Below are 17,178 nucleotides of genomic sequence, written 5' to 3' on the forward strand. Positions count from 1 at the left end.
AGTCAAAAACTACCTTAAAAAATCTCAAGATGAAAAAGTGTTGTGAAAATGCAAAAATGTGGGATTTTTTTCGTAGTTATGAGCTCATGCAGTAACACAATAAACCACGTCCACGTTGGTGAAGGTATGGATAAAACTTTTCTCCCATTTCGTGCTGAAATACCACAAAAAAAACTTCTTATAAATCCATTTTATTGGCAGCAGTACAAAAATGCAAATTCTTCCAGTAAAAAGTGATAATTCTTTCATTTCCTCTCAGGCTGACATGAAACAAGATTTCCCAAGTGCTATATTTCCAAAAGTTCCAACTATTAGCTCATACGAGGGCAGGCTGTCTAAATTCTTTGCCAACAAAGATCAGTTGAACCAGAGTAAACCTAATAATTCAACCTCCCACCTTTTGCAGCTCAGAGGCCATAACTGACTGGTTCACTCTCAAATCCTGTTTCTTTGCAACACATAAATCGATTTTCTCCAGAATCACAAAGTGAATGAGGGAGTGGCGGCTGCCATCTGTTCCTCACCTCCTTCATTCTACCCTATCACTTATGTCAGAAGCACTTGCGCAAAATTAATTTCTCAAGTGTCCTCTGTGCTCATTAACTGAGTACCTTGGAGTCTTTCATGCTACATGCATACTGAGGCTATCGCTGATGTTTTGTCATCAGTAAATGAACATATGCAATTGAAGTTCTTGAGGGGAAGCCTGGGGATGTTGTGCATTATTTGATGGAGATAAATGGCCAAAGGGTCGATAACCAATAATCACTCAGTGAGTTCCTTACCTCCCTATTCCATTAAAGTCACGCTCAGCTGGATGTTATATTTCACTGAATGTAACAGTGCTAAAATATGTGCTTTAACTCTAATCAATATTGCTTAATGACCAAATTGTGACCATTAGGAGAGCACAACTGCAAAAAATTGTTTCTGCTTCAGCCTGAAGAACTGATACCAGATTGATGTTGCCATGACATTCATTTTAAATGTTAACCCAAACCACTGTTTTGCCCATGTTAATGTGACATTTCTGTGGAAACCAGCGCCTCATTGCTGCTGCCAGCGGGAATAGAGGCAGATATGCTGGGAAACCAAAGCGTCACATGCAGGTGTCTCGTCTTCTCCCACGTGAGGTCCTCAGGAGAGAACAGGAGTTAGCAAGTGACGGGAGTCGTTGCCAAGAAATATGCCCTGTTATGAAGAAAAAGCCTAGGATCTGTATTTTTTCAGCCTGATATTAAAAAGATAACCAAACATAAATCAATCAGAGAAAATTGTATTTTCTCTCTCACATGTTGTGCTTTGCTCTATCTCTCTCTATTAGTTCATCTGTAAAGTGTGTGTGTGTATTGGTGTGTGCATGTGTGTGTGTGCAAAAGTGTGTTTGTGAACAAGTGAGTGGGTGCAAATAAAGTTTGTCTTAGAGGGGAGCTTTAAACAGTGTTTGTGCCATAGGATCTGTAATGTATAATCAAATATGTGTTTATAACCAATCATCATGAGTATAACTACATGCAGCAAAGTATTGTAATGATATATTCATGAATGTAAAAATCAAGCTTCTTGCATTTTTGTTGGTCTTTTATCTGATTGTGAGTTTTCTACAAAATGACTTTTTTGAGCAGTCTTTTATCTCTCTTCATGGCAGTGTTTCAAAACTGTGTTTTTTGATTGTTCATGAGTGATTAAAGGCTTGCAAAATTCTGCTTTTTCCTCCTAATGAATTTATTAAATGTATAAAGGATATGTATTACTGTGCTGTGTGAAAGTATAAAGAAAAATGTTGGCTAATATTTTTGATTAAAGAAATAAAAAGCAATTTGTCTAACAGCTGAGGAATTTGTCTACAGAAAAAAAATCCATCTTAACCCTGGACATCACATTCAATCATTTAATTCTGCAATCAAAACTAAAGATATTACTATGCACACTTAAAGCCAAAAATAAAAAAGTAACATACAGCTTTGTAAGTAGCAATATTAAATTAAAATCAATTAGATATATCTGAAAAGACTAAGTCAATTTGAAAGGTTCGGGCATCTGAAAATAATACCTCCTTGTCACCTTCCTTTGGAGGATTTTCATCCTTGACTTGTTGCCTAGGTGACCCCAAGCAGAAGAAGAAGAAGATGGATGGATGGATGGATGGATGGATGGATGGATGGATGGATGGATGGATGGATGGATGGATGGATGGATGGATGGATGGATGGATGGATGGATGGATGGATGGATGGATGGATGGATGGATGGAAGAATGCAAAAACTTCACTTTCCGGTTAGACATTCCAGGCCGTCTTTCCTCAAGCCAGATAAGAATTATACAGCTTGGCGATCGATTTATTTCTTTTTATATAACTTGGTTCTCCAAAGGAATTTACATATAGAAAATAGTCTCTTCCTTCTTCCAGAAATAAGAATCTAAACAATTTAGGAAAGAATCTCCTCTATGTTTATTCAGTGATTTAGGTCCAGCTGTTGATTCAGCAATAAAATGATGTGACCAGGTGGCCTGACCTTAGGGCACTCATAATGATGGTTGGTCGATGTTACATTGATAACAATGTGTCATCATAAAGGGGATTCACTGTACTGTACAGTTTGATTACACACAGAACGTTGACGTTCCTCAGTACAGTACCAGCTCGGATGTAGCAGTCCACATTACAGCTCAGAAAAAAGAAAGTTCAGAAAAAACGTGAAGAATTCAGCCATGAGAGTTTACGTGTGTGGGGGCATTAGTCATGCTGAGTGGAAATTAATCTGTTTACTCAGCTTTACTGTAGAAATTTATCTCCCTTTTGGAAGCAAAAAACAAGTCATCTTAATGTAAGTCAGTGTCTTTTGAGGTTATGGTGATGTAAGTCCCCAGGAAATGAATAAAAGTCAACGTGATGTCCTCTGAAGTGCTGAAAACACAACTCTATGTGTGTGTCTGTGGTAAATTTAAGTATTTTGACGGCATCGCTGACTCAGACGCCATTCTGTCCCCGTCATGATAAGTGAGAAAGAGAGAGAGCATAATGTTCAGGAGAACAAACACACACAAGAGATTTTATTCTGTTATAATCACCTCTGATTGAACTCAAAGCAACACAAGTGTTTCATCTTTCAAACTCCCCCTGGTTACAACATCCACAGGCACAGCCAGCCAAATCTCTCACGTACTCATATTCACAGTCTACCAATTGTCAATACGCAGAGCTGACAACAACCCAATTAACACCTCTCTCAGTGTAACAAAAAGAAAAAAAAAGACATATCTTCTGCAAAAAAAGACTTGCTGTTATCTCAATACATAATGCTCAAGATACCTCCAGCTGAACAAGAGGATCAGAGTGTCGGCTTTAGCAAAGCAACCTGCCACTGGCCCTTTTCAATAAACTCAAATCACTCTAGATTATGTGAGCTGAGGTCACCGTACTTTTCATATCACAGTAATATAAAAATGGGTTCATCTGATAAATGTCCTGTCAGGCCCGAACCATGAAAAGCTTATGCTTTCCTGTGAGGAGGAGGGTCCCAGGGAGAGAAAAGAATAAAGAAATAAAAGCACCAAGTGAGGAAGATGGAAGGACAGGGAGAAATAAAAGTGTGTCTTCAACATGTGTGTATTTACCGCCAAGTCTTGGCACTGTGTTGCCGCAGTAATAAAGATGGATGGTGCCTGTCTGACGTGGCAGTGATGGGGTTGCAGCTGAATGTGAGCAGGGGAGCACACATGTTCGTATATACACGTGCAAAGATTTCTTCATTTATTCATGCATTCACACCTCGGGCTGCTGCAAAAGGATATTTTTAAATGTATGTCAAAGCTCTTTAATATGTTGTCAATATCTAAAACAGGGGACTATAAATCTTCCAGTGCAGGAACAAGAGTGTAGATTTTTACACAAGAGTATTTTTTGTCGCTACTTCTGTTCCATTATAGGCCTTTTAGCTGAGAAACCCACTCATACAGATAACATGTTCCACGTAAGACACTACAAATTGAGATAAATGAATGAACAGTCATATGCTCTCACCTTGTTTTACTCAATTTTGCTTGTCTATTTTTCTTAATAATAAGAAAAGCCTACTGTTAAAGACGGCCTATTGTAGAAATTCTCTAAACATGTAAGCCTCTGCTGTCAAGCTTTAAATGATTGATTAAGGCTGACTTACATTTATCCGCTTAAGCTTTAGAATCCTGGTTACTGTGAATGCTGGCTGTCACACTGTCATTGCTCACTGGGACACTTGAACACAGCCATTGTTAATATTATTAGTAACACTCTGCCTTTTTTACAATGACGAGAGTTTGCTGTGGAAGAACCTATTTAGATGGCTTGTTTTATATTAAAAAAAGAATAATAGAGTGCAATTTAAGTAATCTAGCCCCACTTAAAATGTATGACTAGTTTTCATGCATGATGTGTATATTTTCTTTCTAACTGCATACCTTGTTAAATGTACAGCACAACAGGTTTCATACATAACATGTGCGAGTCATCATGAGTTGTTAAATCAATGCTGACTTCTGGTCAAAGGGTTGTAGTTAAATTTGACAACGGAAAATTCAACCTTCTATCAGCACTGAAATGTGATAGCTTACACTGATGGCTTTATTGACTGTAATGATTGATTTTCTGTCAGTTATTTGACTATCTGACTTTTATTCAAAATCGCACATTCTGAGAGCTTTCCTTTCGGTTGCAGTGTCAGACATGAGATTAAACACTGCCTGATGACATTTAAATGTTGCTTCTGTCTTATTTCGCTGTCTGGGACATCGTTAGAAAATAAATCAGTGAAGATGTGGCATTTTTTAACAATTACATCCAAAACTCTTGGTGTTTTCAGCAGAAGTTACCACTTTCCTGACTCCAAAACTCTAACTCTAGGTTCACATACCTCACTAGAAACCATTCATTTCGTAATGGTCTACCCTTTGTAATACAGACCTCACATGGTCTTGGCAAAAGAAATGAAAATTGAAAATTGGATAATGAATAATATGGAGAGCATGGTGCTACTAGAGTTGAATTGGCAGAGAAAGAAGCGTTGTAACCCTCCCACATTACACAAAGACGTGCACATAATGGAGCTTTTACAATGAACAATGAGCAACCCAGAGTCTCAGCAGAAGGTGACTTCTAATGGTGTAGATTTCAGACATAATTTATAGATTCAAATAAAGTCCTATTCCTTATGACTTATATACCCAGCAAAGTCATTTGCTCTTGCAGTTTTTATAGCAAATAAAACACTTTTTTTTAGTGCCCTTTGAGAAGAGCTTGGCAGATTCTATTAATTGCACAAGTATGTCCAATTAACCTTGAGACAGCATCTTGAGAAGCTTTTTTTTGTTATGCTTATAGGAAATTAAATGTATTTACAAAGTGATGTATTTCATAACAGAAATAATTGTATACATTGACCCTGATAAAACTATTACTGCTCAGCTGTTACGTTAAGGACCTTGAGGTTCTAACAGTGGTGGGTGTCTTTGATATTTTCCTCTGAAAGTCTGTATTTATTGCATTGTACCAGATTGTGTTACATTTTGCCTGTAGTGCACAATATTTGTTCTGTGCCTGCGACTGCTCCAGGCTCTTCAACTGAAATACTCAGCTCATCTTCCTTACTGAGTAATAACTGCTGTACTTTTTGTTAAAAAAAAAAAAAACAACGAAAGGAAATCAAGTGCAAATACAGAGGAGGCTGCAGCAGCCTTCTGCCTTGTAATTCAGCAAATGAGATTTAAGTTATTCGCACTGAAAAAGTGCAGAAAAATTGCATTTGACTTACAGATGGTCCTGCACAGATCAACGACATCAGTAATGTGCAAAACTGCAATCACAGCAGTGTCTCACTTGAGCCTCTCACTGCAGCAGGTGGGAAATTACACCTTGAGAGTGACAAAAATGACACTCTGGCATGATGAGGCCTTTTTAATCAGAGGTTTATATGGTGTTCAGGGATAAAGTGATGGAGGGAAACGAGCTGTTTTGTTGGGTACAGAATGAATCAAATGAATGACCATGTCAAACATCTCAAAATTGCATTATTTTTCAAAACCTCATTTTGTAATTGATATAGTATTATTTCACTCAGTTCAACAGCAACATACGCATCCTGTTGTGTTTGCACAAATGTTTTCCCACTTTAAAGTCTTTTTGGTGTTTACTGTCACACTGCTGTATTTCTTTGTCACCTGGCACTGATTCAAAGAATATTATGGGATTAGTAGCGGGAATCTGCCATAACGCTTGTGTATGCTGCAGACAAATCAAGTATTCAGTCATAACCATTAAGTTAGAGCTAGTAACTTAAAGCCAGTAATATTCATAAAATCCACCAGGTGCACTTTTAGGAAGTTTTATTCTCCTAAAGCTATAATTCCCCCATCTTCTTAATGTATTCATTAAAATTTTATGATTGAAACAGGAATGTGTCCTAAAACCCCATCAAGCTTTGTCAGGCTGTCATGCTCTCACTAAAAGGTAAACTGAGTGTTTCGCTGGACTGCACCACATCATCTTTAAAACTTCAAAAGATCAGCTGGCAGTTCTTTTATTATATTTTTTTGGTAAAGTCATTATTCTCTTTATATCTCCTTATTACAACCTTGAAAGTCAATATTTGGTCTGACTTGCAGCCTTCTAGCAGTCTGAACCCTCACAGACAAGCTTTTCTTGTAATTTCTTTAACTTGTCCTCAGGAATAGTCACCCTTCCACGGAGACCATTTCTGATGGCTAATAGCTAATTTGGAATCACATTGGTGCAAAATATTATTTTATGTGAGGCATAACTTGTTATCTTTGACATTTTTCAGAGATGCAACTAGAATAATGGGAATGTATGACTAGTTTGCATGCATGATGTGTGTATTTTCTTTCTTTCTCTTTGTGAAGTTGTCTGTTATGTGCAGAAATAACACTGGTTCATCCCTTGAGTTCAGTCAATTTTTTTTTTATTTCTGAATTATTCGTTCATTGATGTTTATGTGACTTGACAAACAAAAAAAAATCAGGTACAAGGACTGGACTGAAAATGAGAACAAAAATCAACCAATGCCCAAAGACCTTCAGAAAGCCTGGATAACTATTGCTCAGGGCAACTTTAAAGATAACAAGAAAGCAAAATATAAAAATGAAAAAAGAATTTTGCACAGTACTGTATGACTACAATTAAATCAAAGATCAAAAACAAAACAGCTGACCTGCCTCTTAATCACAGAGAAGATTTTCAACATTTGTGGGGGTTTGTTTTCTGGTAGAAATGATGAATCCATGCTAATCACCCTTTTCATCACACCTGATTCTTCTCTCCAGATGTCCCTCTTTTCACCATGAATACCTGCCTGTTTAATGAATTACCAGCCATATTGTCACCTCTCCTTTTATCCAGCCAACGATACCACCTTGATGTTGAAGAGGTGTTTAATTCAGGTAGGATACAGCATCAAAGACACAGAATGTCCAAACAGCTACAAAAACAAAAGATTAGCGGTGAAGTTGACATGGAGGGCAGGGGTGCATTTTGCTGTTTGCAGTTGTGTGGGTGAAATTTTGTGCACCTGAGAAATCTGTTTGCATGATACAGAAGTGTTTAGACACTGACAAAACACTGCTGTGTCTGTCATGTGAAGCTGCAATGACCCCATAAAACTATATGAAATATGGCAAGATATGAACCTTTTTCTGCAAAAAGACACAGTTCTGCACTAATCCCTTCATTTATTGGTTCACAACAATCAAGTAAGGTTTAATGAGCGAGTCAAGAAGCTGACGTTAATGCTTTGATTCATGGCCAGAGGAGCATCCCTGCCATCCCGAGGGACACATTGTGAAGTGATGGGAAGGGCCAAAGAATGCTTACAGGTTTAATGGGAGACGGGAGCTCTTCTTGCTGCCCCGTGTTGCCTCCCATTCATTCAGTTTTCCCTGCTGTCCCCTCTCCTTGCTCTTCTTATTTCTATAGACCAAAGGCTCAGGTCAGACTAGCACAAAGGTGCAAATAATAAATGAGGGCATATTACTGTATCATCACCTTTCGTTAACAATGACCTCTCCAAGCCCTCTGTATTATTTCATCACCTCCTTTCTCAAGAATGGTCCCTTACCCTGCAGCGACTTTCAGCCAACTCCGTATTTAATCATCATTCAAACAGCAAATCAAAATGCAAGAACACATGGCTGCAAAAGCCATTCATCAAAAAAGAAAATAGGAGAGAAACTGTATAAGCAATGAAGCGTGGAAAAAACAAGCAGCAACTTTTTGCTGATCAGCTTCATTTTTCATCCTTTTTCACAGTATAAACCCGATGAACCAACTTTTGAATATTTCCACACTGCTTTGTGTTTCAATAGCAAGTGATGAAAGTTTGCTTTGACACAGACTGCAGCGTCAGTGTTGACTCATTATAACTGAACGTGGGGAAACACACTGATTAAATACTGTGAATCCAATTACTATCCATGATGAAGTAGATGAGAAACTACAAGCCTGATGTTGGACTTTATTAATAGAGATACATAATATCTTGATAGAAGCAAACAAGCCACTAAACCTAAGTACAGGAGGTCATTCAATTGGAAGGAAGTTCATGAAAAGATTGATACCAGTTGTATGTCAGGGCATAATTTCCACTGGGACTGAAATCCCATTTTCTGACAAGCTCGCTGTCATTACTCCAGGTTGATTTCCATACTGTAAGGATTAACTGCAAACTCAACTCAGAGCAGTTTTCAGTCTGGATGAAATGAATATTTCTCTGAATACACCCCCAGAGATCGAGTGTTGGATAATTGCTCATACATTAAACATAGAAAGTAAAGGGATTGTGCACAGATAACAAAAATCTAATTCAGAGTGTTACTTGGTGAGCTTTAGAGGTGCTTGTGTTTTTTTCAAGCTAGTTTTTTTTTCTCTCCTCACTTAAACTGAGTTCAGTCCGTTCTTTGATTTAACTGTTATCAAGAAAAAGAGTTTCCTTAAAAACACAATTGCCCATTTATTGTTTTAAACTGCACCACATTATGTCGTCTTGCATGCACTCAGTGAGGTGATGCAGCTGTTAATGTTGGTCAGCTTTGAGGGGTTGACAAGAGACTCTGGCTCCATCCTCTGCAGCGCCCTTTACCTCCCTCCAGGGAGCTCCCTTTGAGCTTCACTCTCCACAGTTGGAGTACAGGAACCGCAAACTGCCCCCGTCATCTGGCAAAATGACAACCACTGACGATGAATGCTGTCCTATGTGACACAGGGCAGACTCCAAAAGACATTTTGTTCTCTTGTGGCCAGCTGTTAGCCGTGCTCCCCCTGCAACTTCAAAGACAAGTGAACAAAGTCAGGACTGGTAAGAGGGAGAGGTTGGTATAGACAAGATAACATGATTGAAAGCAGTGCATATCAAGTATGACAAGCTTAAAGGAGGAAAAAGGCACCAGGTCGCTCTCATTTTCTTATAAAGCACAAAGACTTTGGCTGCAGAGTGTCAGATGTCAGGACTATCACACGTGCTACATTTGTGGAAACCACACAAGATGTGGACATGCACCAGTTAACAGGGCACCACAGGAGATTTCCAGCTCTTTATCTCGCCCCCTGTAAGAGTGATTAGATTTTACAATCACTGCATGCAAATTGGAATATGCTGACAGCCTATCCATCACTTTTTGGCTGCAATCTGTTGAGCAGCCTGACACTTGCTTGTAGACATTCCATGCAGTCAATTTGCTCTCAGAATGTCAAATATGTCTCTATAAGTGATGTACAGTTTTTCATCTATCCTATAGAAACAATGTTTGCTGCTTCCCACCAATGTATTTCTGTGACATACTCCAATTTGTGATTTTGAAAGTAATATCTGTATTTTTCATATGATGTCATATTATATTAGAAAGCATTGTGCTGAATGTGGGAAGGTGTTCGCTTCAGTGAAATTGTTGAAATTAATGGTTGCAGTTATTTGACTTGCTGAACACGGATTCGGTAGACAGCAGATATTACCGAATTGAATTATTTGAATCTGGATTTAGCCTTAGAAAGGAGCTCGGGCATCCAGTGGGAGCTTGAACTACAGCAGCTGCTCCTCCGCATCGAAAGGAGTCACCTGAGTTTGTTTAGGATGGCTGCTGGTCGCCTTTGAAGGTGGAAACCATCCTCAGATAATAAGTCAATGGATGAACCTATATCTGTCAACAAAGGATCTGTTGATTGAAGAATTTTCCAGGACAGTGTTAGATAAATTTTAGGTAGTAAAGGTAGTAATTTGAGTGAAAGGAGAAACTTGTCTGCTTCAACTGGCTACAAGTTGTTCTAGACTTGTGCCAAAACTGACAGGGAGTCGCAACTGGTCAGTGTTTTGTTTTGATGGAGCAATCTACCCAAACAGAATGCTAGTTTGTTTCTTAATTAGTAATCTAATTCATCACTAGGAATGGTTAAGGACTGGAGTACCCCAGCTGCTTTGGTTTCCAGTGTGTGAGTGGGAGTTTTCACTAATGAGGTGAGTCATGTGATGTGGAAAAGCTAAAGGAATAAAAGCCTGGAACAGCAAGAGACAGGAAATAAAAGGAAATGTAAAGACCAATTATTGAAAATTCCATACGCACTTGCACAACTCTCTTTTCTATATCTCCTGCCGTCTTGGTTCACTGAGTTCATAGTACTTAGCAGTCTGGAGGGGTGGATGCGCCCTTGCTTGTTTTCTCTCTCACCAAATCCTTTCCCAGAACTCAATACAAAATAGTGTGATTAATTAGTATGGCCAGCAGCTATAAAGGGTCCAAATAAGTTGTCATCACTGGTTTCCAAGATGTCTCTCTTAGGTGTAATTCAAAACCAATCACACTGCCATTTCACTCACTTACACCCTGCAGTTATATGCCTATATATATTTACCACTATTCAAAACTCAAAGGACTATATTTATTTTGTGGACGGTAGAGGTAATATCACAAATTAATATTTTTGATTAAAGTAGTAATGAGTTGCTGTGGTGAATCTCAGTCTTTCTTCTGATCCATGCCTGTCTTCAGAGAGAAATGCTGCTGTCGCCATCGAACAGCTGCTTCAGAGCAGAAAGCTAGAAATTGTGGTCATTATTTTTGAAACCCATTTCAGCCTGACGGTTGTGAAGTGATGCAGGAGCCCCCCTGCCGGATCTCTGGAGAACTGTTGTGATTTCCCCCGTGAAAAACCTGCCATAGCAACAGTTCACAGATCAATACCTGACTGTGCCTGTTCATCCATTACCCAGCATGGTTCATATCAAACAGAATGTCACATGCATGTTGTATTTTGCATATGTGCACACTGGAAATTTCTAACTCAAAGCAAACCTCCTGAAATGAACCTATTTTCATTAATCTTCTCCCTCAGTCAAACAAGATAACCCAAAGAAAGAAAGAACTTTCTGAACTGCACAAACAAATCAAGTCATAATTTGTCTCCAGCCCTATAAAGACAAATTGATGTTTTATGGCATAATTAGGCAGATGTAGAGAGGGCTGGCCATGAAATCCATCATAGTTAGTGACAGTGGTCTTTTAATGATTATGAGCAATATATCAGAGCAGGACAAGCATATATGTGGTTGAAGAAGTGGTGGAACTGCTGAGGATACAAGACACAGCGGACAGGAAATGCTCCTACTAAACCACAGAGAGGAAAAACCCCTGTCAACTAATATCAAAATGCTTTGTGTATTGTTGCACAATGTCTTCCTTTTAAGAAGCATCTCCACATCTTTATTAATGCAATTACTGCCAATATAACTGCTATTTGTTATAATCACACTAATACTAAGTTAAACACTATGCCACAGTAATCACAATTACAGCGATGTTAAACTGGGAAATAGCAATAAATTTGATGTAGTCTGCAGTATGGCCACCAAAGAGAAGAATACTAACCTGATCAAGGTCCAAATTCTACCACTACACCAGTTTTAGATATAACAGACACTGATCAGCCACAAGGTTAAAACCACTGATGGGCTCAGTGTGTAACACTGTTCATCTTCTTACATCATGATATTCACATTAACCAAGAACACTGACCAATGAAAACATTGTTTTTTGTTTGTTTGTTTCATCCTTTTGGCTTAATGGCCCAACTCTGGCACTGCATCTTTTAATGGTAAAACGAAGCTGTGGTGCAGGCCAGTTTGAACAATGTTATTGTAAATTTATTTCATCATGCTGTTGGATTTCTTTGAAAAGCAGATGCTAAACTTGACTATGTGATTTCTGGAGAAACTGCTAAAAATGTGTTCCTTAAAAGAACAGAGATGAGTCAGTCAGCTGTGAGCACCAGGTGACTAGTTTAGACTTGTGTCATGCTAAAGTGATTCATAAATGTTAATTGGTCCTAACTGAGATGACTTTTGTTATGATTTGTTGTGGAAAAGCACCAGCCTGATCATTAAGCCGTTAAGCTGATATGCTATACTGTCATCACTATAATGAAAAAGGATGGATGAACTAATAGTGCTGTTGTAACAACAGCTTTCCCGCTCGTTACCCTGTAATCGATCTGTTTTCTGAGGGCGCAGGCTGGAGTACTCCACCATTCTTCCGTTCTTACTCTTAAATTACAAGTTAACAAAAGTTGTTTAATTTCTTTCTCCCATTATTACCTCAAAATTAAATTTAATCAACTTTTTCAATATCACGATGAACGGTGGTGAACCAAAACTAAACAGTAAAACCAAAAGCATGTTGTAAAAAGATTGTGATTTAGCTTTAACCATTACTGCCTTCTAAGGCAAACCAAATAGTTTGGATTTTTTAACCCTAAACAAGTGAAGATGTTTTTCAAAGCCCAACCAGGAGGTGGCAAAGTTTCATCACAGTATTTTGTGTTTACGTCTATTCAAGCCAAACGCCGGTTGTATTTTAGCCCTAACTATGACCATTCTCTAATCCTAAATGGTTATCGCCTAAAACCAATAAAGACGTGACAAATGGTTTTAGTAAAATGTTGTGTTGTTAACTGAATGTTACTCAGAAGTAGAAATAGCTCGTCAGCTTGTCATATGATAGTGTTGAACTTGTGCCGTGAACACATGACTGAAAGCACTGTGCATCACCATCCGACCCTCCTCCTACCTCCTTGTGAGGAGTTTGTGGCTTCTTAAAGGAAACACTTGTGAATGACCTCTGCTCTGATATGGAAACACTCATCTGAGTTGCTCTTCCCACATGCTAGTTGTAGGGATGGTGCTTTACAGGACGACACCGTTGTGAGTTGTAATTAAGAGTATGAGCAAAGAACCTACATGGTCAATACAGCTGTCAAATTTTGAAGACAGTTGCATTCAGACAAAGACAGTGATTCATGTAGTTAGAAATCAGACAGCATTCTAAAATATCGCTTTACTGTACTAATAACATCTTGTTCTGCAGGTTGGGAAAATCGTTTTCACTAAGGCAGCAGTGAGATTGATTCCTGAATCCGAGCAGATTTGTGGTTTCGTGTAACACCATAACACTCCTAGAAAATGAGAAAAAATATATAATTTGATCAGCAAATGGGCATTTACTAAACACAGATCTTAAAAATGCATAGAGATCATCTAAAGTTCTGATGACACTGGGTTAAATAGCCAGCCAGCGTCTGTAGAAACTACAGAAATGTCTGAAAGTGCACGTCAGAGGGAAACATACACTGTACAGGACAGCTGTAACAACTTCAGAAGAATTTATAAGCAATAGTTTGTCAAGCTGTTACAATAAGACACGCTGCTAAAGATCAAACCGGATGGTCTAAATAAGCACAATATCTACGCATGGAAGAAAGTATTCAGATTTCATTTTATTTTTTTACATCCTTATTTTCTTTAGATGTTCAGAAAGAGAAGTTAGAACCAGCAGAGCTGCGTAGAACCATACTGTGCTTTTTGGAATCATGCTTACAACTTGATCGTTGCTGTTTTTTAGGTCTCATTTTGTTGTTGACGGTGGGAGTAAAGTGGAACTCTTGTCTGTGCGGTGGAAGTTGCGGGTGAAAGTGTCCTCTTTCACTTCTTTCCTCTGCAGCTTGTGATGGAGTTGAATATCCTGGAGAAGAAGTTCTGAATCCTTTTGAAAGGTTTCTTGCGGATTTTTACTTCAACAGGATCAGAGGTTTTCACTTCTTTGCATGAAGTGGATTCATTCTCTGCCGCAGTGAGTTTCTCATGGGTCCTGGCAGTTGTGATGTCTGCCGATGGTTCATCTTCACTGACGGTTGTTGCAATCTCAGCTCTGTCTTCAGATTTTTCATCAATAGGATAAAGGAGCCTCACTTTTATAATGGTTCTTCCATTCCACCCTCTTTGGAGCATTTTCCAGCAGACTTTATCTCTGTCTTCCCCCGTTGACAACTTTTCAAAGTTGTTTGTTCTGAGTTTAGATATTCCTTCTTTGAAGGAAGAGGCTGGGAGTTTCATAGTGAGGAAATTGTGTCCAAGAGCTTTTCTGGGAGTGATCTGTTTACCCTGATCCACAGTCAGCATCTGCTTGAGCAGGCTTATAAATGCTTGTGTATCTTTACATTTAGAGGGATCCAAAGGCTCTGGGTTCATCTTTGGCTGATCATTAAGTGTAGACTGTTATAGATGTCCTTACGCTCCTCTGTACTGAAACCTGTTGCGTTTGTGTATTCAGCTGGTGTATTCAGTCTAAATATACGGTCAGAGGAGTCTTGGGCCTGAGTAAAAAAGTGCTTTACATTGATTCCTGATTTCAGAAGATCCTTTGCTGGTTGACATTGCATCTGTACAATAATTCTTATGGCTTCATACTCACAGTGTGTGGGATAGAGATTTTAGCCAAGATACATATAGGCCAAAGTACATCCAAGAGACCATATATATATACCTTCATCTATTGGAAGCCCCAGGATGCTCTCAGGAGCCCTGTAACCAATAGCCTGAATGGTGCCTCCCCACCACAGTTTGGATGTCTTTGTAGCCAATCCAAAATCAATCAGCTTTATCTTGTAGGACTGAGACTCATGGTTCACGAGTATCATCTTGTCTGGCTTTATGTCACCATGAACCATGCTGATGCGTTTCAGTGCATCCAAAGCCACCAGCATCTGCTGAGCAATCACTGATATCAGAAACAGGGCGTACCATGAAATTCTTGCTTTGGATTAGGTAAAAAATGCTTAAATTCAGCTTTTCAAAAATCGGACAGAAGTGTCCTTTATATTTGAAGCGCTTCCTAAACTTCACTAAGTTGTTCTTGTCAGGGTCAAGTTCTCTGCTGAAAAGGTATTTTAGCATAATTTTCATGGCCACAATCTCTTCTATGTCCAGTTTTGTCCACTTGGTCACTTTTCAGACTGAGGAAATCCTCAGTGTGGTAGCCACTTGAATTTCCAGTCAGAACACTTTTCTGTACAGTATACAGTGGTTTCTCTCTTCTCTCTGTATTTTTTGAAGCTGCCATTTCTGAAGGTTGTCTATGGCCAAAAGAATGCAAGTCTTCTCTCAACTCAACGAATATTCTCCAACATTAGTCATACAAACGTGAGTTTGCTCTGTGCTGGCTGTAGTTGTAAGGTCATGTTTGCATTAGGCCACGTTCGGAATACCCCGCCCACTGTTGCTGTGATACTAAAAGTGAGCAAAAACAAAGACATCTTATGTTATAAGTAACGGGTGTAAAGTGGATGTCCAAAAAAAAAAAACTGACAACATAATCAAAAATCCTAAAACCTGTCTCAGGTGATATGTGTCCACATGGACACGCACAGAGCAGGTCGCTTTCAATGACATAACAGGCGATCATGTCACAGGGTGCAAACTAGAACTACAATAAGATGCAAGCAAATCATGCTTGAATTTTGAATCTAATGCGTGTATTGCTTAAACATTGTTTTAATGCACGAAGTCCCGCGTGCTCTGACGACCAGCTCTGAATATCTGATGATCTCGCAATCGTTTTAAAAAGCGGATGGTACGTCAGCATCGTATCTATGTTTACAGAAATATGCACGATTCAGGTCATATATCATGGACTGTTTTTTCCATTTATTGCATTTATCATATTAAAATGAAGTAATGATAATAATGGATTTTAAATGAATGGATTTTTTTTATAAATCAATACTGCACATTCAAAGAGACAGAGCCTATACTGAATATTAAAGTGGGTATGCATGAGAGTGCAACTTACATTACTTTATTCATGTTGTAAGCGATTGACTTTGACTTTGACTCCAGACTTTATTTATTGGATTGAAGACAGCACATCCTCTATGCAGTCATTAGTACGTAATTCAGAATTATTCATCATAACCAACCGTTGCTATTGTTGCTGGCTGGAATTTCCTGTGATGTCTCATCACTGTGTTATGTAGAGGTTGGGCAGTATTGTTCAGAAATTGTTGCAGCATTCTTCGTTGCACAATCAGCTCCAGAGCAGGCATCCGCACAGTGAAAGCCTTCTTTTAGTTTGTTTGAGTCATTGGCTGTAATGCTGCTGCCCCAACAGATGGCAGCAAAGCAGATTGCTCTGAACGCTTTTGTGCCCCTGCCAGCTTTAACTTGGTTTAAGTGCGTGTTCCATGCTCATGTAGAACAGCAGAAAGTTGACAGAGTGTAAATAAAACTCATGAGACCTCGGTCCATCAATATTTAGTGGTGGAGTTTCCAAAATGCCAATAATAACTATAAAAATGATCATATTATTAGCAGTTGTAGTAGCTGTTATTGTCATAGCAATAATAGTATCTGTTGTATAGTGGTAGTGTGTGCAATAAAGTAAAATCAAACATATAGCATTAAAATATAACAAATGAATAGTTTAAACAATAAAATACAACATAAGAATATGAGTTTTTTTTAATTAAATAAAAACATTACAGAAAAATATAAGAGCAAACACTTTACTGCAGATGAGTTCACTGTCTGTCTTTCAAATGACTGAAGCAACCGCAAATCCAACCAAGTTGGGGCGCTGTGTAAAATGTAAATACAAAAAGAATGCAATCATTTGCAAAACGTCATAAAACCAAGATTTTATGTACAATAAAACAGAAAACAGATCAAATGTTGAACGTAAGACATTTGGCAGCAAAACATTTTTTTAAAAGTTTGGGCGGTGGCAGCAAAAAGGCTGGAAAAGTAAGACATGCAAAAAGAAACAGCTGGAGGAACATGTTGCAGCTCATTGCGTTAACTGGTAAATGACTG

Source organism: Leuresthes tenuis, unplaced genomic scaffold (assembly GCF_036924035.1).
Source record: "Leuresthes tenuis unplaced genomic scaffold, fLeuTen1.0.hap1 SCAF_17, whole genome shotgun sequence".
NCBI lineage: Eukaryota > Metazoa > Chordata > Actinopteri > Atheriniformes > Atherinopsidae > Leuresthes > Leuresthes tenuis.